Source organism: Tiliqua scincoides, chromosome 1 (genome assembly GCF_035046505.1).
Source record: "Tiliqua scincoides isolate rTilSci1 chromosome 1, rTilSci1.hap2, whole genome shotgun sequence".
NCBI lineage: Eukaryota > Metazoa > Chordata > Lepidosauria > Squamata > Scincidae > Tiliqua > Tiliqua scincoides.
Window position 1 is genome coordinate 234,375,374 of NC_089821.1, and position 25,074 is coordinate 234,400,447.

The 25,074-nt window shown below is 42.2% G+C and overlaps 1 protein-coding gene and 1 pseudogene across 1 annotated transcript in view; one reads left to right on the top strand and one right to left on the bottom strand.

Annotated features, from left to right (window-relative positions):
- Nucleotides 1-25,074, bottom strand: part of SMYD3 (SET and MYND domain containing 3) — a 429,466-nt gene that overhangs the window by 288,739 nt on the left and 115,653 nt on the right. The window lies entirely within an intron of this gene.
- LOC136637427 (5S ribosomal RNA) lies at nt 4,288-4,407 on the top strand (annotated as a pseudogene).

Consider the following 25,074-nt stretch of genomic DNA (forward strand, 5'->3'; position numbering starts at 1 on the left):
TGGTTGCTCCAGCAACCCAGATCAGCAGCCAAAGATTATCTGGGAGCAAAAGAATGACAGATCCACAAGAAACCTGAAAATTAAGGCTCCTGCCCTGGCCAGTGATGAGAATGACTTTCAAAGGCACAGCAGAAGATAGGAACTGACAGGGGCTTCCACAGGGGAACCAGTCAATGAGCCCTGGGAGGCACAGCAGCTGACCACTGTGGAGGAAGAAGCAGGTGAATGTGACTGCAACTTTTCTGATGCAAGGGACCCATGCCAACCAAAGCCCAGCAAAGCTCCTATGAAAGGTTTTCTTGCAATAGGTTTCTTGGTAAGTTCTCAAACAATTATAGCTGGAAAACCTTTCTCCAGTTACAATTCTCCTTCATGTTAAATGTATGCAAGTTTCCATATTAATTTTAATGTACATAATTAAACATAATTAGTAATTTAGTAACATTATTTTTCAACCTGTAGATTCATTAGACACTTTTTATATTACTTTAAGGTTAAATTAACATCTTGATTTGAACATTTATTCTGGTCCCAATTAGCTGTCAAGTTAGGTTAATCCACAAGGACTGGATCCTATACCTTAATTTTCTATGACTTGGAACTTTCCCTTACTCCTTTATTTTCTTAATGCTTGCCTGTCTTAAGCGTCTTTTCATCATGTGTATGCAACTAAAATTTTTTAGCATCCAATGCCAATTTGATCAGACAGTTGGAATTGCTTTTGCATAACATGGGTTCAAGTTCTAACCCACCTCAGGGAAGTCTATCTCTGTGCTTCAGCCAAATGTATGAAAAACAGAATAAGACAACTTTTGTGAAGAAGCTACAGCTGCAATCTTATGCACGTGTATTTGAGAATAAGCCCCACTGAACTCAGTGGAATTTACTTTTAAGTGGTAAAGAGTGGCATAAAATATTTCATACTTTGAATCTTTATCAAGCTATATACTATAGGCCAAATGCTGTAATGTTTCATTTTAAGTTCCGAGTTAACCCATTTCTGCCCAGCCCACAGGTGTACACATTTGATCCCTGTTGTGTATATGCAACATTGGTCAGAAATGGCTTAATCTCCCACTGAAATTAGTCAACTTAAAAATACTCAAGCATGTCCATTATTATTTGCACTTTGGGAAATACCTGGAAATCTAAGATGGCCAATTTGATTATCTCATTACAAGATGCCTTTTTAAACTCCACACCAGATTTTCTTCACATTTCTAAAAATTTATTTCCCTTATCAGTGCTCTCGCACATCCCCACTTCTTCTAGTCTTTCTCATTATTTTTATCTGCTACTTAAAATAATCCTTCTCATGTCAAAAATCAAACAGAGTCCTATAACCAATTTCCCAGTATTCAACAATTTGTAGTATTTCAGACAACTGTTCTACTGGGTAATAAATACACTATTGTTATTCAGCTGTTGTGTGGAATCAAGATATCTTTCCCCAAGAAGTATTACTGTTTTCCAGCACTCAATCTGAGAAACAGAATTCCCCACCACATACATACAAGCTACCCCTAATCTGTTGCAGCTTTGAGTGCTGTGTAAACTATGGTTGCAAAAGTGTTATAGGCACCTATTGACTACTGCCCATGAAATCACTGATGATAGTGACACTGTCCCCTTTCTCTCATTCCCAATCCATTAAATGGCTTTGAACAAATGTCTGCACTCTTATTGCCCCATTATTCCATTCTAAAGAGATTTTGGAAGAAGAGAGCTGTGTATTTTACTCTTTTATAACAGAGGGATCTAGGAATATTTGGGAGGCCACAACATTTGGGAGACATTTGGGAGGCCACAACAACTGGGCAGGTGAGCAGACCAAACTGCTTCACTTGTTTACCAAAATAATTGCATCTGAAGAGTTTCTATCTTTTATTTTATATCTTGAGGATACAAGTTAATACAGCATCCTGATAAAGTGTCTGGCTGACCAAGTCAACCAATTCTTTTTAAAATAAAAACAAGAAGGCACTGTACAAATACTACTTTAGAAGACACCAAACACATTTTAATAGCTTTACACTTAGAGATCAGGCTGCTTTCTATTTAGGGATGGTATCATTTAGACATTGCAAAATTCCTTCAGAAGATCCTCAGTGCACAGATTTTGAAACAAAATATCTGAAAGGTCACATTGTTGCTTTATGCCCCCACAGTGCATGACAGATTTTAAGAGCACAAGGCCATGCAAAAGGAAAGTTAAGCTTCTGAGCTTGAATTCTATATCAATATCAGAGCCACCTGTTAAGCTACAAATGTATCAAAAACATTAAGCTTTAATAGAGCTTTCTGGCTGTGCCATGTCCTGCAAGCTTTGATGGGTCAAGAATGCACATGATGTCTTATCATTGGTGACAAGCACATCTTTTTTCTGCAGCACATCTTTTTTCTTCCTTGCTTTACATTTTTCAAAACTGGAAGCAGTTGTTTGAAATCTGAGAACTTGAAAGCTTTTTTGAGGAATCTCAAAATCCAAAACAGCAGCAAGTGCTCTCTGAACAGTTCAAAGCACCAGAAAGCCACAAGTCAGAAATCTGTAGTGCTAGCCAACTTGACTGAAGTTCTATCATCATCCCTACATAACCATCAGACTAAATTCGTACTGAGATGCATGGCACATGTCTTATCAACACCTGTGAAAAGCTGTGCAAATTCAAAAATAATAAAAATATATTATCCACCCACCTCCCAAACAAGATGCAACGTTTTATATAATTGACTGAGTAAATGACATTCTCAACATTCCTCAATGTTATGAGGTAGTCATGGGAGATGGGACACAAATGACATCATTGCAAGACATTCAGCTTGCCACACTAATCCTAATTAGCTGATGGAGAAGTACGCCCAAGACCTTCTCGATCATGCAAAATGCTATTCCCATCCCTTATCGCGTGATGCAGCAGCTTCTGCTCACATTCCCTGAACTGGAAAAGAAAGAGGGGAATGGAATAGAGAAGAATAGTGAACTACTAGAGTGTATCGTCACCTCATAGATGGGCTGGTCCTGTGTACAATACACTTGGCAATGTGCAACTGGCAAATGTCTCTTCTAAGTTTCCTCATGCATACTCTACACCAGTGGCTTTTGTCAAAAGGAAAAGCAAAATGCACAACACAATAACTGTGACTTTTGTAAAATTTAATACTAGATATTGCCCAGGGATGAGAAACTTGCCATGAGGATGCCAATCCTTTAAACCACATTAAAACAAATAAAGATACATAAGATATAAGAGGATCAAAATTATCTTTCCTACCCATTTAAGATCACAACCAAGTGCTTGCATGCACCAGCTTGCCAGATAACAGTTTCTAGCCCTGGAACAAAAGTCCCTTCATATCACATCACAACCTGCCAAAAGCCCTAGAATGCACACAAACTGACAGCCCAGTCCTATCCCCGGCATTGCCGCCAGGTGCAGCGTTGCCAAAACGGGGCAATAATGGAGGTCGCTGGAGGTCTAGTAAGGGGAAGGGGGAAACCCCAAGTTCCATATTGGGTCTTCTCAGGTCTGCACCAGCAATTTTGCTGGTGTAGACTTGAAAGCCTCTGTGTCAGGCTTTGCAGCCTGACATGGAGGATAAGATACGGTCCTGGGCTGGTTCCTCCCCCGTGTCCCAGAACGCCTCCCCCCTGCCCCAACAGACGTTACCGCCACCCAGAGCTCTTCCCTTGCTCCGGGTAGTGTCTGTCCGACACTGGGCCCAGTGCTGGTGCTCCCTGCACAGAAAGTGCTGTAAAAGTGCTTGATAGCATGTTTATGACACCCAGCGCCAGTGCTGAGCGCCTTTAGAACTGGGCCCTTAGTTAGCAAACTCTTTAGGTTACAACTCAGCGCTGGTTGTACCATGAAGCAACCTCAAATGCTTGCATGGAGCAGCAAAGGACATATTTCTCTACCCAATATGTAATTATTCAGTGGAACTCCTTGCCACAGGAAGTTATGATGGCATCTGGCTTAGATGATTTTATAAGAGGCTGGACAGATTTATGGAGGAAACGGTCATCAAAGGTTACAAGTCATGATGACTGCATGCAACCTCCATATTTCAGAGGTAGCTCTAAATGCCAGAGGCAAGGGGTTGGCAACAGGGTACAGGTCTCTTGTCTTGAGTGCTTCCTGATGCATCTCATGGGCCACTGTGAGATACAAGAAGCTGGACTAGATGGGCCTTTGGCCTGATCCATCAAGGCTCTTCTTCTTACGTAAAGTTGAAGGGATGGAGACCTAACGAGGGCTCAGCCTGTCGGATTGCCACCCTTTCTAGTGCTGTTGCAGCAACTGTTACCCTGCACATGCCCAATCTCGTCTGATCTTGGAAGCTAAGCAGGGTCAGGCCTGGTTAGTACTTGGATGGGAGACCGCCTGGGAATACCAGGTGCTGTAGGCTTATACCATAGTCTTTCGAGACTGAAGGTTGCCAACCATTGCTCAGGTGGGGCTCCAATCCTCTTTGGGTAACTGAGAGTGAGGCAGAAGAGGATTGTGGCAGTGGCAGCCCATTCTCCCTTCAGTATTGCTAGAGGAAGAAGTGGGAGAAAACTGCCACTGCTCCAAAATGCTTCTTCCTGCCCACATTATGAAGCACCAAGTGGGCAGGAAGATGCTTTCATAAATCCACCTCTCCTTACTTACCTAGAGCACAGTGCACAATTTCCTTCCTCTCTGCTGCTTCTGGTTAGAATAGAATGGTGCATGCTAAAAACCTAACATGCACAGCTTCAATTGAACCAGAAATGGCTCAGACAGAGGAGACTGTATGCTGAGTTCCTGGTAAGTTAAGGGGAGGAGGGAGTGCATCTTTTGCCCTCTCTATCCAGGAGGGGTGGGTGTACGTGCACTTGCTTGTCTTCTCCACAGATAAAGAGTGAGTGAGGTCCTCCTCACATGAGGGATTGGGCAGCAGGGAGGCATGGGCAGCCTCTGTTACAGCCAATATGTTTAGCAGTGGGCTATAAATCAAGCAAGTGGGGAAAAGAGAAGCCATCTGGCCCTAAAGCTCTAACTATCACATAGTTAATGCCACATTCTGCAATGACTTACTACTCATGAAAAGTCAACAATTAAAAAGTATGGTTTTAATTGTGTAGCTTGCAATGCTTTTCCTGAATGCTTCAGTGTCCAAATGTTTTAGGCAGCTCTACTTTCATGGTGTGTTTTTTTTAAAACAGCAGTAAAGAAAACTGCAAAGGTGGATGTATATATTCTTATGTATTTCCATAAGAATATACATTATGTGACCTTGGCTGTCCCCTGCTAACATGCAGCTCCACATAGAAGTACTATGCTGCTGAAAAAGGGTTTGAATAATGATTTGTGCATTTATCTCTGGATAGCATTTCCCATTAGCAAGCCTACAATCACAGATTCTGTGCACGGTCTCAGTTAAAAAATTCCTCAGACCCTCAGAAATAGAGCCTCTCACTCACTGTTCCTGGGGGTGCCTAGTGCTTCTGCCATCAGGACCTTTATCTGCAAACAGAAGCTTCTTCCATGAAGGGAAGGAGTGTTCTGCTCATGTAAAAACCTCTTCCAAATGTGGACACATTAGTCAGGATGCCATCTTTTTTTCCAACATATTGTTTTGGAAATTCCTGGAGGCCCTAATAAAATCTCCAGAAGTGCTTTCTGTACTCACTCGGGGACTTAATGCTGATTCCTAGAGATTCCATATCAGTCCTCAGCAAGGTTAGCAACTCTACTGGGAAAGAAGAAAGGCCGACTCTGAAGGCAGGTCCCACCCCTTATGAGCAGTATTACACAAAGTCAGCTCTAAAATACATCTTACAATTTCCCTGCATAACAACCTTAAATATATGCTAATCCTTTTTAAGACACTTCCCAAGAGGGACTGATTGAATAAAAACATCTTTCTTTATACAAGGAATTTAACTTAACCTTTTGTAAAAAGGATTTACATTTCACAATGAGACCAAAGCCAGTTAGTCTCTTTCCCAATGGAGGCTGTCTGGTCCTGCCTGCCACATAGCTATGGTGACGTGACACCCCTCACTTCAGACATTCATGCCAATCTCAAATGTTCAAAATTCACAAAAAGGCGTTAACCAATAACGGAAACCTTACTTAGAACTAATGAGATTTAAAATAAAAAAAGAAAAGAAAAAGCCAGCTGTTTCTTACCAGCTTTCTCAGCTTCAGGCTATTGGCCAAATGTCATCACTATACTCATTGCATTAAATTTTGGTCACAGTCCAGCTCAGCGTGAGAGCAGAGATGAGTGTAAGACCGCGGGAGATTTTTCTTCTTTTCCCAGCAGCAACCCTGAGGAGCTTCAAAAACTCAGCTTGTGATGTAGCCAGACAACTCAGGAAGGTGCACAATTTGCTTGCTGCACATGAGCAATCCTCTGCACACACATCAAGGAACTCAATAGTTTGCAACTTTGCTCCAATCCAGAGTACACGACAGTTGCAATCCATACATGGACCACTTCTTGGTCACTGTGCATACTGCCTGATTCATTTGAATAGACACACATGCAGAGCCCTCTTGTTCAAACCCCTGAGGGCATGTCAGCATCATGCATCAGATATCTGGCATGCATCAGATATCTCTGCTGTGGCAACAGCAAAGTACTGGATTAGGGTATTTATTCCTATCCCTTATTAAGCCACAAATGATAGAAACCTTTTGTTTGTTTAGGAAGATGAAAGTTAAATTGTGTTTCATTCAAAGTTTCTGAATTTCAAGTTTCAGAAAACCTATTCCTTGCAACTTTGATTAAATTTCAAGAATTTGAAAAGTGGGCCAGAATTTCACTGACTGGAAACATAAGACAAGTCCTACTGGGGACATCATTTAAATTCAGTATCCCATATAGGCTGTAATCCTATATGCTCTTATCTATGAGAAAGACCCCTTCAACAAAATAGGGCTTACTTCTGAGTTGACATGCCTAGGATTGTACTGTTAGTGACTGACCAGATGCCCCTGAAAGCTCACAAGCAGGACATGAAGGTAAAAGCCCTCCCCTCTATTTGTCCCCCACAATCAACTATTACTGAGTAAAGCTACCTCTGTGCAAGAAGATTCCATACAGCTATCAAAGCCAATAGTCACAGATGGATCTCTAAGCATTACAACTGACATTTTTATGTCACAATGCTTATTTATAACAAAAGCATCATTACATAAAAATAAGATAATATTTATATTTTCTACTTGCAATCTCCCGTACTTTGCTTATATCCAATTGGGACTTTCCTTCTTTTTGCAGAACTTGATTTCTTTATTTGAAGTTAGTACAGTATCATTGCAGATTTTTCTTTCTTTTTATTTTAATCTTACATATTGTTATATTCTGCTTCCTATTACATCACTGCCTGCTATTTTAGCGTGGTTTAATAACTCAGTTGACATTTAAACAGATGGGTAATTTTTTATTGGTTTGTATATTTGCCATCAATCTCAAGGGAGTTAAACTAGTTTCCAAATTAAGCCCACACACAACCATAGAAAATCTCAAAATAGGAATCAATATTGTATGCAAGTGAAACCCATTCTTGTAGACAACAGAGTTGGAAAGATGTCAAATTCTTTGGGCCAGTTAGGTCTATTAACACTTCACACCCAGATTAACTAAACATATAATCTGCAATCTCAATTTCAAGGCAGTGGGGGAACCAGCAAGGAAGCAAAAACAAATGAAAAATGTTCATGGCTAGCAAAAAGTCTCATTTTAATTGCTCTGTAAAATCAAGCCTCAACCTATTCATAGTAAAATCAACTAAATCATCTCACATTTCCATTTCAGGCTTTGGATGGAGGGAAAAACAGTTCATTGCACCCTCATGGGAAAAACTGCTTGCATCAGAAAAGCTAGCATTTCAGAGTGAAGGGTTTTATCTTAGCCTTCTCTGTGATGTGGAAGCACCATACTTTTATCAAGCTTTTATATCTAGAAAAGCTTGTATCACACACACACTCACTCACTCACTCACTCAGAGGGGACTATACCATGTACTTTTTTGTCCACATTTGATTCAGTTTCTAAAACAGCCATTTTCAACCTTTTTCAGCTCAGGGTACACTGTCAAGGCACTAAAACTGTCAAGGCACACTTCCAGTTTTTTACTTACATTAAATTACTACATTACAATTAATTTTTAATTAATATAATTAATACAATTAAATCATTACATGACAATGGGCACAATCCTAGCCAGGTCTACTCAAAAGTAAGTCCTATTTTGTTCAATGGGGCTTACTCTCAGGAAAGTGTGGTTAGGATTGCAGCCAAAGACTGGGGGGAGGCATTGTGGGGGAATGTGCCTGTGGGACTTACTTCTGAGTAGACATGCCTAGGATTGGGCTTTTGGTTGCACTCTTTTTTCTCAAATACAGGAGCAGGCAATTGGCACTTCTCTCTCTCCTCCTTTCCCCCACCCCACCCCCTCCCACAGGCACATTCCCCCATCTCATAATTGCAGTTAGCACCTCTCCTACTGTCCCCGCCTCACTTGTCTGCACCTTCCAAAGGTCCAGAATCGCTTGCCTCACACTCCCCCCATTGCCTGCTCCTGTATTTCAGAAAAAAAGTGTGACCAAAAGCCCAATCCTAGGCATGTCTACTCAGAAGTAAGTCCCATTATAGTCAATGGGGCTTACCCCCAGGAAAGTGGGGCTAGAAGATGAACCTGAGAGCCCAGCCCAGACATGTCTGTTCAGAAGTAAGTCCCATAATAGTCAGTAGGGTTTACTCCCAGGAAAGTGAGGCTAGGAGAGGATCCAGAGCCCAGCCCCGCTCAGGCATGTCTACTCAGAAGTAAGTCCCATAATAGTCAATGGGGTTTACTCCCAGGAAAGTGAGGGTAGGAGAGAATCCTGAGAGCCCAGCCCCGCTCAGGCATGTCTACTCAGAAGTAAGTCCCATTATAGTAAATGGGGCTTACTCCCAGGAAAGTGTGGATAGGATTGTGGCCCAACGCCTCTTCTCTGAAAGACGAAGGCAAGGCAGGGAGGGTCGCTTTGGGGAGCTGCAGGCAACTGTGGCAAGGAGAAGGGACTTTTGTGGACCCTCAGCCAGCCCATTCTTAGGCTGGTGGCCTCTCTTGCTGCCCACTCAGCACGCAGGGTAGCCAACAAGGAACTTGATACCCAATCTCAGAATAGTCAATGGGGCTTACTCCTAGGTAAGGAGGATCAGGTTACAGCCTTCCTCTTGCTCAGCAGCAGGAGATGCAAAGCAGCCAAAGTTGCTCCTTTTTCCACGCTGCTGCGTGAGGGTCAAAGCAGCCACTTCTCCCTCTTGCAGCTGCTGGCTGCTGCCTGCCTCCTCTGGCCCCGCGGCACGCCTGAGGCTGCCTCATGGCACACTAGTGTGACACGGCACAGCAGTTGAAAAACACTATTCAAGTGATTGTTTCCCCTCAGCAATCAAAATCCAAGTAAGATTTGCTAACATACTAGCAAAGAAATCCCAGTCATGACTACTCAGAAGTAAGTCCCCTTGTATTCAGTTGTGCTTACTTTTGGGTGTATGGGATTACAGTCTAACAGCCCGATCCTGAGGTCCGCAGCACGGCTCTGCGCCGCGGACCTCAGTCACAAGCATACCATAAGGCATATTTGCGGGGCTCAGCGCCGGGCTATCGCGTGGTGGTCGCCCAGGATCTGTGGCTCGGCAGTCTCCCAGACCACCGGGCTGCAGAACGGGAGGCGGGGGTGTGGCCGGGGGCATGGGGGAGACACACCGGGAAGGGGGAGGCATGGCTGGGGGCGGGCGGGAGGTGTGTCGGGAGAGGGAGCAAGGCGGATCCATGGAGCTGAGCTAAGCAGGATCCAAGGCACTCGTGCAAGGCTGCACGCCCTACATGAACACCTTTACTTTAGCGCCGACCTTTTGGTCACTGCTAAAGTGAGCAGCCCCATTCCAGGGCTACTTCCCTTACTCGGCGGAAGGGGATGAATGTCCCCTTTTCCGGAAGAGGCTCCCGCAGTAGCGTGGGAGGCGCAGGATCCAGTGGCAGCCCTCCACCGAGTCGCCAGACCTGGTTGTTGCGGGCAGCTCAGGATTGGGCTGGGAATTGTGTTATTATTTAAAAAAACAAACATAAAAAAGAATGATTACAAAGAAGCCGCCAAGTCTAGCCTCAAAACTGAAGGCAAGAAATCCACTGACAAGTACTCTCTAAGACCAGAAGAGAACACACAAGTTCCCAGTGAGAGTTTATTCCAGAGGCTTCGAAAGTGTGAGGCACGGCTCCCAGGGGGATCACAGGGCAAGGATGCAACAAGGGATGGTAGGAAGCTCAGCTTGGCAGGCTGAGCTCCTGCGTACATTTTTCGTACGTGTTTGGAAAAGCCCACCCACCCCAAGCCTCTTACTGTCCTTTGTAGTGTCACACCTGGCCTCAAAACCTGGAAGTCACCTGTGTCATTGCCAGTCACTTCTGGGAGTCACATGATGCATTTGCAGCGTGTGGGGGCATCACGGGATGCTGAAGACTGGGAAGCATTGATTTATGCCATCACATAACAGTTGTGTTGCACATGTCCTAACAAATTAAGACACAGATGCTTGAAATCTATACCGCACAAGATTATCCAATAGACACCCAATTTTTTTTAAAAAGTGTTTTACAACAAATCTTAAAAGTTGTGAAGTTATTACGGAAGTTTAATCTAAATTCACTTTCCCTTAATTTATATTCATTGATTCTTGTTCTGCCATCAAGCTGATATGACACCCTTGTAAATGGATTAAAACTGTCCTTGTAAATGGCTGGGCAGCCCAATCCTAACGGTGGCACTGCCACGGCCGGGTGCAGCGATGCCAAAATGGCGACCACTGTATCCAGCAGCCCTGTCCATACTGCTGGAGGCTTCCTCAGGGGAAGGGGACTTTTGTTCCCTTCCCCTGAGTAAGGGCATAGGGGCCACAATGGGCAAGGCGACCAGACGTCCTCTTTTTCAGCTATGTGTCCTAAAAAAAGCCCTCCTTTTCCTTGGCAGCGGGGAGCACATAGGCTTCTTGTAATTTATAAATTATATGTAATAAAGTATATGTATGAGTATAGTTTTAAATTTAACAAGTAATGTAGTGCTTAAATCAACTACAAGAAAATATATGAGTGTTTTTAACTTTTATTTTGTCATTTCTTACATTTTTCTTGGATGTCCTACATTTTAAGGTGCCTTGTCCACTTCTGCAGTTATGACGTCTGGTCACCCTGATAATGGGTCTGCACCAGAGGAGCTACCTGTCAGACTTTTCAGCCCAACACAGAGGTTAGGATTTAGCAGGACAAGGTTCCACTGATCCCATCCTCCTCCTGCCCCAGTTCCTCTCCCCGCCCTGCCCTCCCCCTGCCCCAGAATGCCTCCCCTCCCACCCAGAAACCCTGCACTGCTGCTTGGCAGCACACCATATTGCTAGTGCTCCCCCAGCATTACTGGAGTTCAGCACCAGCACTGGGACAGGAGAGGATTGGCCCCTAAAGCATTATCATAAGAACATACGAGTCCCATTTGACAGATTCAAGGGCTCATCTTTATTCCATTTCCATTCTAACCTACCCAATTCTTTTTAAACATCTACTCTAGTTGCCAGATTCACATCTTTGTGGCCATGAATTCCATAAACCAACCATGCATTGTATGAACTATCCCCTTTTTAGATATCCTCAACCAGCTGCCAAATAATTTCACTGAGTAAATTTTTTTTAAAATTTACTTTCTAGTTCCTTCTGTTTCTTGTATAACTTGCTTTATGCAAAATTTTAGAAATGGGCTAGAAATGATTTTAGAAATGGGCTATGTAAGAATGCCAGATGCAAGGGAGGGCACCAGGATGAAGTCTCTTGTTATCTGGTGTGCTCCCTGGGGCATTTGGTGGGCCGCTGTGAGATACAGGAAGCTGGACTAGATGGGCCAATGGCCTAATCCAGTGGGGCTGTTCTTATGTTCTTAAGTTCTCCTCTTTCCAGTAAGCCAAGCCTCTTGATACAAACACACTAACATAGATTTCATCTGAGCGATACTGTGTGGTATCATAATTTCTCAAGGCTTAAGAACAGGTATGTTTCCCAAATAGTATTCCAAGAAAAATGCTTTTTGGTTTCTTTTTTTTCTCCCCAGTATATCTGGCTGAAGGAATTGTTTCTGGCAACAGCCATCTCAAGACAAAGCTGTTCAGTGAATTTCAATTATTGGCATAAATGTCTTAAAGCTGTGCAAACTTTAAAATACAAACAAAAGATAAGGCAAGAGACTGAACCCAGAACAAATACTTCTTCTATGTAGATGGAGATCTATGAGGAACCAATTAAAATATATAACTGAAGGGGGAAAAAAACATTAATAAGTATATTGGGGTATTTTAATCACCCAATTATTATTAACAACCTCAGTTACAGCAATATGCTCAGAGTGTTATTTTATTTTTAGAATATCATTTCAATGAACTAATTAACTTCATATGCCTATGTAGAAGATCTTACTTTAAAGAAAGTAGTTCTGATATTTCAGAAGCACAAAATTAAAATGCCATTTGTGACAGCTGCAGAGATCTCTTATCTGAGAGATGAATAAAGTTGATAAAACACTTAGTTGGGGGAAAAATCAGAATATGACACCATGTCCTGTACTCTACTGAGTGAAGGGCAAAGTGAAACAGGTCGCACACTCCTGATGGCTCTGCTAAAACAAACACAAAGTGCAGGGCCAGAATTTCTTCTGAATGTAACCCTATATGGCTTGATATAGAAATGTACTACTGACAGAACTACAACTTCCATTTTCCAAAAGAAAAAAATGGTTGCCAGTAGTTAGGGTCAAGACTCACCTCAACATGAGTGCATTTTCTGAGCACCAGCACCAAAAACTCTAATGAAATTTTTAGAACAACTAACAAGATTTTTATTTATTCACATTTGCCCATTAGCAAGAGTGTGTACGAAACATGGTCAAATGCACACTTTCATTTGACTGCCATTTCATATCTCTCACAGCACTTGCAGAATGTTTTTTATTTCTGTTACTCTCATTAATAATGGTGTCATATTTGCACCGCAGGGGGTTTACACTGATAACCTGTACATATTCTATGGGTATTTCTCCTTGTGAATCTGATAATGCAGGAAGGATTGGGGGCATAGGGGAATGGACAACATCTCCTTCTGGCAGCAAAGCTTTACAACTAGCTTGGGTGGGTTCCCAATCATTGGAGGGGAGGACTTTTTAAGAAGCACAACATGCTGTAACTGGAATGGCAAGCCCAAAAAGCGTTGTGCACATACAGTGCTTTGGATCTCAACCATGAACTAATAAATTATTCATTTTTCCAGCAGCTCTGGGAAGCTATTGGCTCTTAAGTATTTGCAATATCAAAAGAACAGAAAGTTATGTATACAAGCAGTGGTCAAGCTTGTGTGCATGTGTGTGTGATTTCCAAGGTAAAATAGTTCTGCTCCCCACCAAAGCCAGCTATCAAAACAGATATATTAGTCACCCCAGATACCCACTAGGCCTGAAGACTGCCCTCAGATTTGTGTGGAACATTGGGGGGGGGGTTTGTGGGAACATTAAAAAACCCTAAAGGGTCTTATTTTGGACAGTGCTGACCCAAATGGCATTATGCCCAATTTCTGACTAATAGCCTAGGACAGTTCACAGTCTCCTAATGGATGGGAAACATGCATTTCAGACAAGAAATTCATGAGCTTGGTGACACCCATCACCAAGTGAAGCCAAAGTAAGAAGGTGCGTGTGTATGAGACAGAAAAATGAAGTCTGGCTCACAACATCTCAGTGCTTGACTTCCTCTCTTTCTCTGGGAATCTGATGGGGGCAGTGGATCTGGTAGGCCTGTCTCAAGTGCTCTCTCACCCAATCCCAGATAGTGCTTCCCTTGAAACTTCACTGCTGATACTTCTGTGAAGCATGTAACAAACGTATGATCACAAGACGCCCTACTGTTACAGAAAGCTTCCATTTTCTACATTTAACCTTGCTTGTCTCTTGGAAAGGAAGTAATGGCTGCTAAGACACATTTAAAAGGGCTCCCAGAGTTGTCAACCTGGATGGCGCTGCAGGACTCATGCTTGAATTTTGCTTTCTTTTCAGAGCCAAGCTGTCATTGAGGAAGAATTTCAGCTTTCATTTAGAGAGCGAGAAAAAAACAATATTCTTTTTGCAAAGTAAATGTAAGTGTAGAGGTAAAAATATGAACACCACAAAACACATGCAGATGCTGCTCCAAACATCCTCACTTGCTGGAAGGCAATATTTTGCAATGTCAATTGTTGCTCACAAGTCCTTTGCAGCTCCGACTCTTGGATGACTAAAAATGTGATGTGACAATAATACAAACAAATATAAGAGTAGTACATCAGGCTTAGCAATAGTAAGTACAGGACTGTGGGTTTCTGCTGGTTTCCAGCAGCAGAGTTTTATCCTAGAAGTGACATTCGTGTAAAGCAAGAGCGCATGAAAAAGGTGTCTGTTGATTGCACCCAACACTTAACTGTGAGGGCCATGAACTTCCCCTGCATCCAATCAAAGCACTCCTAAGAGTCAGTTGACATGCCCCACAAATTCTAGGTTTGCAAGTATAAATTGAAGTTCCTCCACCTTACAACCCTGAAGAGCTCTTTCACATTTTTCTATGTACAATCACCAATGGAAAAAGACTTACAATTGAATCCTATGCACACCTACTCTACTTACCTTTCTCCCAGGTAGGTGTGTACAGGACTTAAGCCATAGTTACCAGCAGAAGGTGAGAGAGACATCCGTGCCTAGTGAGAGGTAGCAAAGTCTTGACAATTTGCTTTGGAACTAAAAGCTTCTTTAAGTTTTTGTAACTAAACTCTTCAGTAACTACAAGTTCATTTGAGGGCCAACACTAAGCGCTAGTGTGTGCCTTAAAGAGACCATGACCCCTTTGCTCCAGCAGATGTGGAAGCATATGTTTTTTAATGTCACTTTGGTTGGTAATTTAATTTGCCTGGTAATTTAATTTGCCCCTATATATAATGGATTGCTTTCTGCTGACAAGACAAGAGACACCTTCAAAATAAAAAAAGCACAGAGGAAGAAGTGGCACCCCAAAAGAAGAAAACTGGTGAGATGGGCAGAATGGTAAAAGAAGATAGATTATTCTGTTACTGAGCAGAAAGGGAGGACATTTTAAAACACACAATCTTCTGAAGTAGCAACTTTTCCAGTAGTTTCTACCACACATATTGGACAGTTTTCAAAACTGAAGAAAGCCATGGTACTGAGGATTCACAGATCAGCATTAAATGAGAGTATTTGTTCACTTGCAAAAAAAAAATGTAAAGCCATTCTCAGATGGCAAATTGGTGAAAGAATGCATAATTCTTTTGAAATTACATTGAAACCTCCAACGTTTATTTGATGGCTTTAAAAAACCAAGTGGAGATTCATAAATGCGTTAAAGGTCTGCAACTCAGCAGGCACACTGTGAGTTGCAGAGTGCAAGACACAGCTGCCAGTTTGGCTGGACAGCTTTTCAGAACTATATAGTCAAGAGTGGTTAACAGCATAGCACTGGATGAATGCAAAGATAATAGCAACTTTGCTCAGCTCTGCATGAGTTCATAGTGTTGACAGTGATCTGAATGTGACAGAAAATTTTTTAGATCTTTTGGGAATACATGAGCAAAGCCCATTATTTTTAAAGACATTTACTGTTTCTTTTTCCCCCAATAGCATGAGTTATCTCTGGAAAAAAATTGTTACCAGAAATGGGTGTCCGTCCATGACAGAAACACAGCATGAATTTGTGGATTTTAGAAAGCTTGCGTGTGCGACAAATTTGAAGTGCACTACATAATAACCAAGAAGTGCTTTGCGATAAACTTGACAAGGCAGGCAAATTTAAAGCTGCAATGGACTGTGCTACAGAGATTTAACATCATAAGCGTCCACTCCGTGCATCAACATCACTTTATAGAAATTGTGGGTCAAACTGAAACAGAATATGGAGACACTGAAGTGTACTGTTTAAGCCTCAGTAAAGTACTGCAGAAGCATAGCTAGGTCATTTGACACCTGCGGCCCATAAAATTTTGTCATCTCATAAAACTTGATTGATTAATTAAATTAATATTATTTATTATTAATTAATTCACATTTTTATACCACCCTCCTCTAAGCAACTCAGGGTGGTGTACATGGTTCCCCCCTTATTTTGTCCTCACAACAACCCTGTGAGGTAGGTAAGACAGATATAATAATAGTCATGACATGAAATGAATAATAATGGCCAGAAAATAAATGCAGTGAATATTTCCCCACAAGCAATGGATGAAATTCTGCATAAAATGATATATAACATGATGGTATTATTCCTAAAAGCCACAATTTCCAGAATTTTGGTTACTAGGAAGATTGTTGTTTTATTCTTTGGGTGTGTGTGTGTGTGTGTGTGCTGCCTTCTGGAGCATTTGTTGAGCTCCACTTTCATCAGATGGGGACCATGCAGCTAACCTTACACTCTCCTTTGCCCAACTTGACCAGGAACCAAGGCACGTGCACTTGGTGACCAGGAACACTTGGTGCACTTGGAAAGCTCCACTTTCATCAGATCGGGACTGTGCAGCTAGCCCTGCACTCTCCTGTGCCCAACTTGATCAGGAACCAAGGCACGTTGCCTACTAGTGAGTAAACACGACTGTGAGGCTTCCTTTCACTTTCCATAGGGCTCAATACATTCTTCACCTTGGAGGGAGGGACTTCCTTCTTGGGTGTTTTTTGGGGGCTGCTTTCATTGGACAGGAACCATTCTGGTGTCATTGGAGTCCTCTCAGCCTGCCCTTTCTGATGGACTAAGGCAAGTCCGCCTGCTCGCGAGTAAACGCGTGATATTGCTTGGTTTCACTTTCCATAGGACAGTGTGATGTAAGTATCTCATGTGTTATCTGTATTGTCCAGCGTTTTCATGTTGGAAAGCTGCATTTTCTCATTATTTGCATTGCATGGTGTGGATAATTTTAGAAATGGTGTCCTTGATGTTCATCTCCAGAGAAGATAAATCATCTAACCTCTTCTTCTTCGGTTGCAAATATACAAAGTAAAGTTTATAGCAGAAAAAAAATACTTAAACCTGATAGGAGCATATATCTGAAAAGATTCAGTCTCAGTTACCTTTCCATAGTGTGACATCATAAAATAAATCTGAAACTTTTTATATGGTACCACACAAATTAAATTACTGGACTCATAAGTTAGTCATCCAGAAAAGGTATGATGCCAGAATTACGCGCCAGATTGCCATCAATATTATTACCATAATTACATTTATACGATGCTCTTCCTTCAGGAATCTCAAGGCAGCATACATGGGATCGCATTCTAAGCACTCTTAACAGGCAGGAGCTCTCTCTGCAAACAGAGGCTTCCTCTATGAATGTGTTGCCCTTGAACCCACAAAGGCAGCATGAGGTTTGTTACCCGGCGTGCCACAATCCAATTACACACCGCTAGACAGAATCTAGCAGTGTAGGGAAGGTGTAGCAGATATCAGCTTGCTGATCAGTAGATATCAGCTTGAAAGCAAGGTAGCAAGGAGGCCAGTTGCCTCAGATCATGCACAAGTGTAGCTAGACGCAGCTAGCTTTTAATACTCATTTCGAACACAAGCAAGCATGTGAGCAAGGGTCCAGTAAAATCCCACTGTCTTCTGCTCAGTCTCTCCACCCTCAGGTCTTCACTCCACCCTTTGCCACACTGAGCTTGAACTGAATTTGAAAGATAACGCAGACTGGGTCTGTCTGGTCTACTAGGACCAAGGTACTAGGGAATTGGGACTAAAAGCACTGAGTGATGGCATGAAGGCAAAAGGTTTGTAAGCTGACTCTGTGTTATTGCTACAACAAAGGTACTGGGTGAGAGGTGGCACACTGCTTTCTGATAACAAGCATTTTAGGACCAGAAGTAGAGTCACAGCTGATGTTAAAATGACATTACTTTGGCCAGAATTTAGTGAGAGCTCTTGGGTCATGATATCAAATGGAAGGAGAGCTCTGTTCAGGCCAGTGGAGTTCTGTTCAGGGCAGTTCTTGAAACAGTGAAAGGGGCCCTTGCATGAGCGGAATGCTCCTTCCATTCATGGAGACATTTCTGTTTGGTTAGGGAGCTGACCTACCCTTTTTACTGGCATCTCCCAGAACTGGTTGCAATGGACTATCCAAGATTCTGTCTAGCGGTAGAGTTTATGATTTTATTTTTATTATTGCAACAGATCTCATTTTTGAAGAAAGCTGAAATAATGAGGATACTCAGAGAGTAGTTTTAACTACATGCCAATCTAGAAGAAACTGCTTGAGACAATCAGATGCATTTTACAAGGGTTATTTCCATCTAGGGATACCTTAACAGCACTATCATAACAGTCAATGGCATTTTAAAACGGACCCACTTAACCAACAATATGCTTATCACTTATTTGACAACATAAATAATTTGTCATTGATATTCCATATGCCAGAATCTGGGTCTTAACTGTGTTTTTTTCCCAAAGACACATACAGAGAGAGGAAAGATTACAGGAATAATACTAAAACCGTTTATTACCTTGGCTTAATTTGTCTCAATGGTGCAGCTTGCATTTATTCAATACAATATAATTTTACTATGGCAACAGTTGTATTGCATCAGATCACACTCTCCAGTATGGAAAACACATTTCTGCCTCATGCCCCTCCCCCATTCCCTGATCATTACACCCCAGTGCTTTGACTTTATTGGAGCTTTTCTTTAAAATGCTAGTTTCCCACATTTTTACCCATAGTGATAACAATGCATATACAGGTTGTCCTTTGGATTACAAGGCTACTTTTTCCATTTATATTAAAGGCAGCAGATACTACTTCCTTTGAAAGTTCAGTTTTACACACACACACCCACACACCCCTTGGTACTAAAGGGTTAAGGAATGAAATGGATGAGCAGGCTGAAAATAAAAATCACTGTTTAAAAAGTGCTACAGGAGAATTAGGCACGACATCATATTGTAACCACTGAGAATTCTCAACTGTAAAATAAAGCCTTGTACTCCCAGCGTTTTCATTAGTTTTCCGGTAGTGCCAGACGCAGCGTGAATTATAATGACCTAGAAAAGCAGTGGTTGCTCTCTCTAAAGAGCATGCACTGTATACAGAAAAAGAAATCACTTAAAAAAAAAAAAGAATGGCAAAGCTTATTGTCTTGTGGATACTACTATGTACCTGAACACTTTAAAAATTAAATTGTCCTCATTAGTGAATGCTACATGCATCTTGCAAGGCAATAAATGCCTCCCAAAATGAACTGCATTGAACTTCAAATATTTGTTTTACAAGATACAGAAAGAAACCATATCAGGATAATGCAGCACATCCTTCACAGAGAGAGGGCTCTTGCTGAGAGCAGTAGCACTATTCATTACACCCAGAGTATTAAACCTTACAAAGGCTGAAGACCAGAACTGGGGGAAAAGGCAAGTCAAGGTGAATCAACATACCATGCCACCCTAATGTCCCTTTCTCGAGGCACACACAAACTGGAAATTGGAAACAAGGAGCACGGCTTATACAGGTCTTCCAGAAGCGGTTCATGATTCAGAGGGGGTTGCAACCCAAACTCAGCTGGGTCATGGCAATGCTGCCACTGCTGCCATTTTGTTTGGAGGCTCAGTGTTGTACCATTTGAACATTAGCCAGGGGTAGGAGTCCCAGATTAGGTGAATCCAACCAGAGACTTTGAATTTGGAGAGGGTGTTTTGGTCAAGCCTTCAGATCTTCAACAGGGTTGATCTCCCACTCATCTGCCCCATTTCCTATGTTGAGGCCGTCTCTCTCCTCTGCCCTGTTTCTTCCTTTGCCTTTCAAAATTGAGTGCCTGCTGCTGGGAGGCCAATCTCTGCCTCCTTTCCTTCCACCTGGCATGGAAGGAAAGATGGGGCAGGGTGATGCAGTAACAGCACAGCCATCTGTTGCCACCACACAGAAGAAGAGAAACCATGACCACTCAGTCACCACTCTTCTTGTTCACTAGTTCTTGAAGTTATTTCATGACAGTATGTTAATCTGCTTCATTGTTGTTTTTAATTTTATGGGGCACTTGAGCTGTCTCTGACTGGAAAAGCAAGTTATTGAAAATAATTCAGTAAAATACACGCAAACCCTCTGTGTGTGTGAGTGTGTGTGTGAGTGTGTGTGTGAGTGTGTGTGTGAGAGTGAAAGAGAGAGAGAGATTTGACTTGACTCGTCTGATAATTGGTCCAGCATTCCAGGTTTTTTGGACCTGAAGTTGAAAAATTTCACCTCCTTAAAATTCCAGTGTTCACTTACTTAAAGTGCATATTTGTAGCTTACTTAGCAGTTAGCCAAAACTTGAAAATGTATGCAGAGTCCAATTACTGTTTAGAAACTACAGTCGTGCGCCACTTAATGGTGGGGTTCAGGACCCAATGTCCATCATCAAGCGGCACTTGACACAGCACGTCCGAGTGCTGCCTCTGCGAGGCTCAGACTGAGGGAAATTGTGTCTCTTGTGCAATGTCCAGTTTATGGAGGAAGCCAGGAATGGTATGAGAGACGCAATTTCTCTCAGTCTGAGCCTTGCAGAGGCAGTGCTCGGATGTGCACTGCCTCTAGGAGGCTCAGCTAACCCTCCAGAGGTGAGAGGAGCCAAGCTCCCCTTGCATTCGGAGGGTAGGGGTGTGCGTCCCCAGTGACCACACGTGGTCAACGCATATGCGATCCCAGAGTTAGCCAGAACGTCACTAAGGGGTGCACACCTGTAGATTTAATTTTTACAATGTAGGGTCATTTGTTACAGAACAACAATCACCTGGTCCTTTTGCCCGTGCTTGTTAGACAGGGGGAAAAATGTTTGCTTCAAATTTGCTCTTCAGTAATTCTATAATTATAGCAGAAATGATTTTCTCTTTTCTTTTCTTCTGAAGCTTACGCTTCAGGTTCAAGCTAAATTTATTTATTTGTGCTCTTTTTTTCTTTTTATTTATAAACTACTTTGTGATCTTCATTTTTATTGAAAAGTGGTATATAAATATTTGTAGTAACAACAATAAATACAACTTTCCAGTGCCAATGCAGCTGCAATACAACCCTAAGGTAAGTGAGTAAATGTTCCCTTATGCTGAGGAGGCCTCTGTGACTGCCCCCATCAGCACAGGATGCAGTGCGCGCCCCCATTAGCATGGCTGCATCAGTGCTGGAAAGTTGGATAGGATTGGGTCATGCTTTCTGTTAGGTAAATGGCAAACAGACTGAGAAGTCCCCGAGTGCCTTTTTTACCTAGGGCAAGCAGCTGCCAGGAAGGGGGCTGATCCAGATCATGATCTGAACTGGGATTGTGACAGCTGATCAATCCTTCCTTTCATTCCAGAATCCCAATTCAGTTTTACTGTATTAAAAACAAACACACAAATACACTGGGCCTAATCAGGTGTTTAAACTAATGACTAATTTAACACTCCATGTGTGCCTTGTGTATCTGAAAACTACAAATAATATGCAGGTAAGCTGTTTTCTAACCCCCTATTCTTAATTTGTTACTCTCTATTCAAAATTCTTTTTTCAATTTTAATGCAAACTGCTAACCAGCAAGTCAAACTAGCGTACTACTTCAAGCCAGTATGGTTTAAGCCAGTGGTTCCCAAACTCATGGGTTGTGACCCACTAGGGGAACCAGAAGCGGGGAATTCCCCCTTAAGGGGAATAGCCCTGCAGAGATGGTAGCAACGGCGCTGCAGCAATTGTGATACGGCCATGACCAGGGGGCTTGTTTACTTACTTGGGGATAGTACTGGCCTCCAGCAGGGTGCAAGAGTAAACTGCACTTATTTCTGATTGGAAACCACTTTCAGCTTTCAACTGAAAACCCGAAAGTGGCTTCCAATCAGTGATAAGCACTGTTTACGGCAGTGGGGAGGCCAACAGAGGGGGCTGTTGTCTCCTGCACCCTGCAGAAGGCCAGCGCTGCCCCCCACGCAAGTTTAAAAGCCCCTTGATTCTGCAGGTGGCGCAATCACTGCAGTGCCATCCCCACCCGTGCAAAAACATACCTGGTTCCCAACTCCCCTGTGGGACTTTGGGAAACGCTGGTTTAAGCTATTATTTCCGCAGACACCACAGCTCTGCTACAGAGTACATCTCCTTCATCTGCACAAGGACACACAACTCATGTAACCAGGAATAAGTAATGGATTTATCAGAACATTAGTCTCACACCACAATAGTTCTGCATACGAACAGTGGTGGTAATACAACTGAGTTGATATGACTTCCCTCCAACTCGGCAAACCCAGGTATCATTGGGAGTCAGTATCCAGCATGGCTTTCTACACATTCCATAAGAGCTACATGTGCTTACCAGGACAATCACAGCAGCTCTGTAGTAAGATGCCAGAGGCCTGGAACAGTCTCTCTTTGTAGTACTCTGGGCTTCCAGTATCCTGTTTAGTTACAGTTCCTCGTAGCAGTGGCTGCCTTAAGGGAAACATCACAGTCACGTGGCTCACTTCTGAACTCAAAGGCTATGTAGAGTTTTGACCAATTTCACTACGATGCATACTTTTTGATATTGTGATGGGCTGTAGCCCACATTTCCAAACATGCACAGAAACACGAACAACTTCTTTGGATCAGGGCCTATTTCTTTTGTTTCAGCTGCAGAAAAGCAGATATCATATATTGTGCCCAAATTTCCAGGAATTAAAAACATTTTACATATCTCACAGATAAACAAAAGGGATATTAAGGTAATCGGTTATGAGTAGTGATTATGTTTTGCCAGGTGTTCAGCATGATTGGAGTGTTCTCCATTTGCATAACTTCCCGATTACCTAGGCATAGAGAGAGAGAGAGAAGCAAATATAAAGGAAAGCCTGTGATTTATCAAGAGGTTCTTCAGGAAGGAAGAGTGATTTTCTTATACATGCCATCTGCACAGTTTACTACATAAACAATTCTCTCCAAACCCATCTCATTTTACTTGCAACTTTAACATATATAGAAGATTCCCACTCCAGTTTTGTTCCACTGCCAGAGGATTCATTAAGGCAGAATTAACACCACAACTACCCTAGCAGGGAAACCAAGGAAGGGGGGATTGTCCTGAGGAAATTCTTTATTGCTAATCCTACATTTGGGGGGGGGGGGAGGAGACTCTCAGGAGACATAAATGAAAGGTGAATTATCCTTTCTACAATAGAAAGTTCAGTCACGAGCCAACACCTTAAAGTGCATTAGCAAAAGTAACTGCAGGAAATTGAAACCTTCTTAATAAATCTCTTCAGGTTTTGTTTTCTGTTTATATATATATATATATACATATATATATATATATATATATATGTGTGTGTGTGTGTGTGTGTGTGTGCATGCGCATGGCATGCATCACTGTACTGTCTGAGCATAACGGAAACAAATCTGTTCCCTTGTGTGCATACAGATTGTTATCTGCCTACCTCAGGGATAAAATAAGATTGTACAGCTATTTTTTTTTCCCTTTGTTACTCCCCAACTGTCAGACACTGCTAAATCTGACCTCTCGCTCTAGACATATTGCTAATTCACCCAATTTGATTCCATATGAGTTATTGTGTGTGCATGACATACGTAGGAAGATACATGTAAGCAGAACTGGCAGCAGAAGTGCATAGTATCCATGCACAGAATGAGCACATTTGAAATCCGTTAAAAAATAACCACTGCTATGCATATTGGGGTGGCATTCTGCTCACACAAAAGGCCCCTTCCACTTGCACAAGGACTCTGTGTAAGTGGAACACACCTTTCTTACTTAGAAGGGGCTTTTGTTCAGGCAGGCTTTACTCTAATTGCCACATTGTGTCTAGAAGGAATAATGTGAAATGTGTGACCTGCCTTGTTTTCCTCAAACATGTGGAGCTATTCATGGTGTGTCTGTGTTCTGCTTATGGTACACCCTGTTCTGTATTGTACAGGATGTGGTAGGTATAAGGTTCTGGCCTTGGGCTTGGACCAGGTAGTCTTTTGATCTTGGAGCACTCTTACAACTTACAATGGTAGTACATTCCTTGACTGCAGCAAAGCACAGGGCTGATATGCTGTCGTTTTGTATGTGCTCTCTCATTCACAGTACTAGAAGAAAAGAATTTCAGTTAGCTACTGAACCTCCCCTTGCATCAGTACTGTACCTGGCACTGCCAAATATGATTAGAACAGCTGCATTCTGGGGATATAAAGGCAGCTACTCATAATGTGTAGTGCTGTACTGAGGTGGGCTCAGATTTTTCATTGCAACAGCAAAGGTAGTGTGAAGAGAGAGAGGAAAAGGCTGAATAAATTAGAAAGCAAATATGTAGGCAGACTTACTGGTCTTAAGATGATGGGAAATGGAAACTGATAGCATACCTGATCTGAATTCGAGTGGCTCTACTACAGATGTAATAGCGCTGGATTACATTGCACTATGCCCAGTGGAACTGCAATGAAAAATTAGCTGTTCCACATAACAAATTGCCTTGTGCTCAGCAATAGCAGGTAATGGCATTTCAAGGTGTATGAATAAGACAGGAGGGGAAAATGATGCCAGCTTTGTAAGTGTCAAATCTACCTTGTTTTCTTTCAATTTCTAATATATTTTCAAGTACATGTGGGGGATTGCTTTTAAATTTCTTTTCTGATTATTCATTTGCTCAACAGCAATCAAGGGTAAGTGAAATACATTAATGAGATATGGGGTGGTAACTGCTTTAATCAGCTTCCTTTCTACATGTTCCAAAACAGATTTCCTTGGCAGCTAGTCCCACTTAATTGTCACAAAGTGGTAATAAAACTGAACAGTTAGGGCACCCAGCTCTTTCCTCAAGGTAGTCAACACAACACTGCTGCCTGCTGTTAGATGTGGCGATGTGCCCTAATGATGTGGAGCTGAAGGATCTAAGTCTCCTATTGGCCGATACTTTCATGCTTAACTTTGCCAAGGAACCAGAGAAAGTGCAGACAGCACAAAGCTGACGTGCGCTCCAAGCTCTTGAACATATGAAATTAAATTCAAAGATCTCTTGATGGGCTGTGTC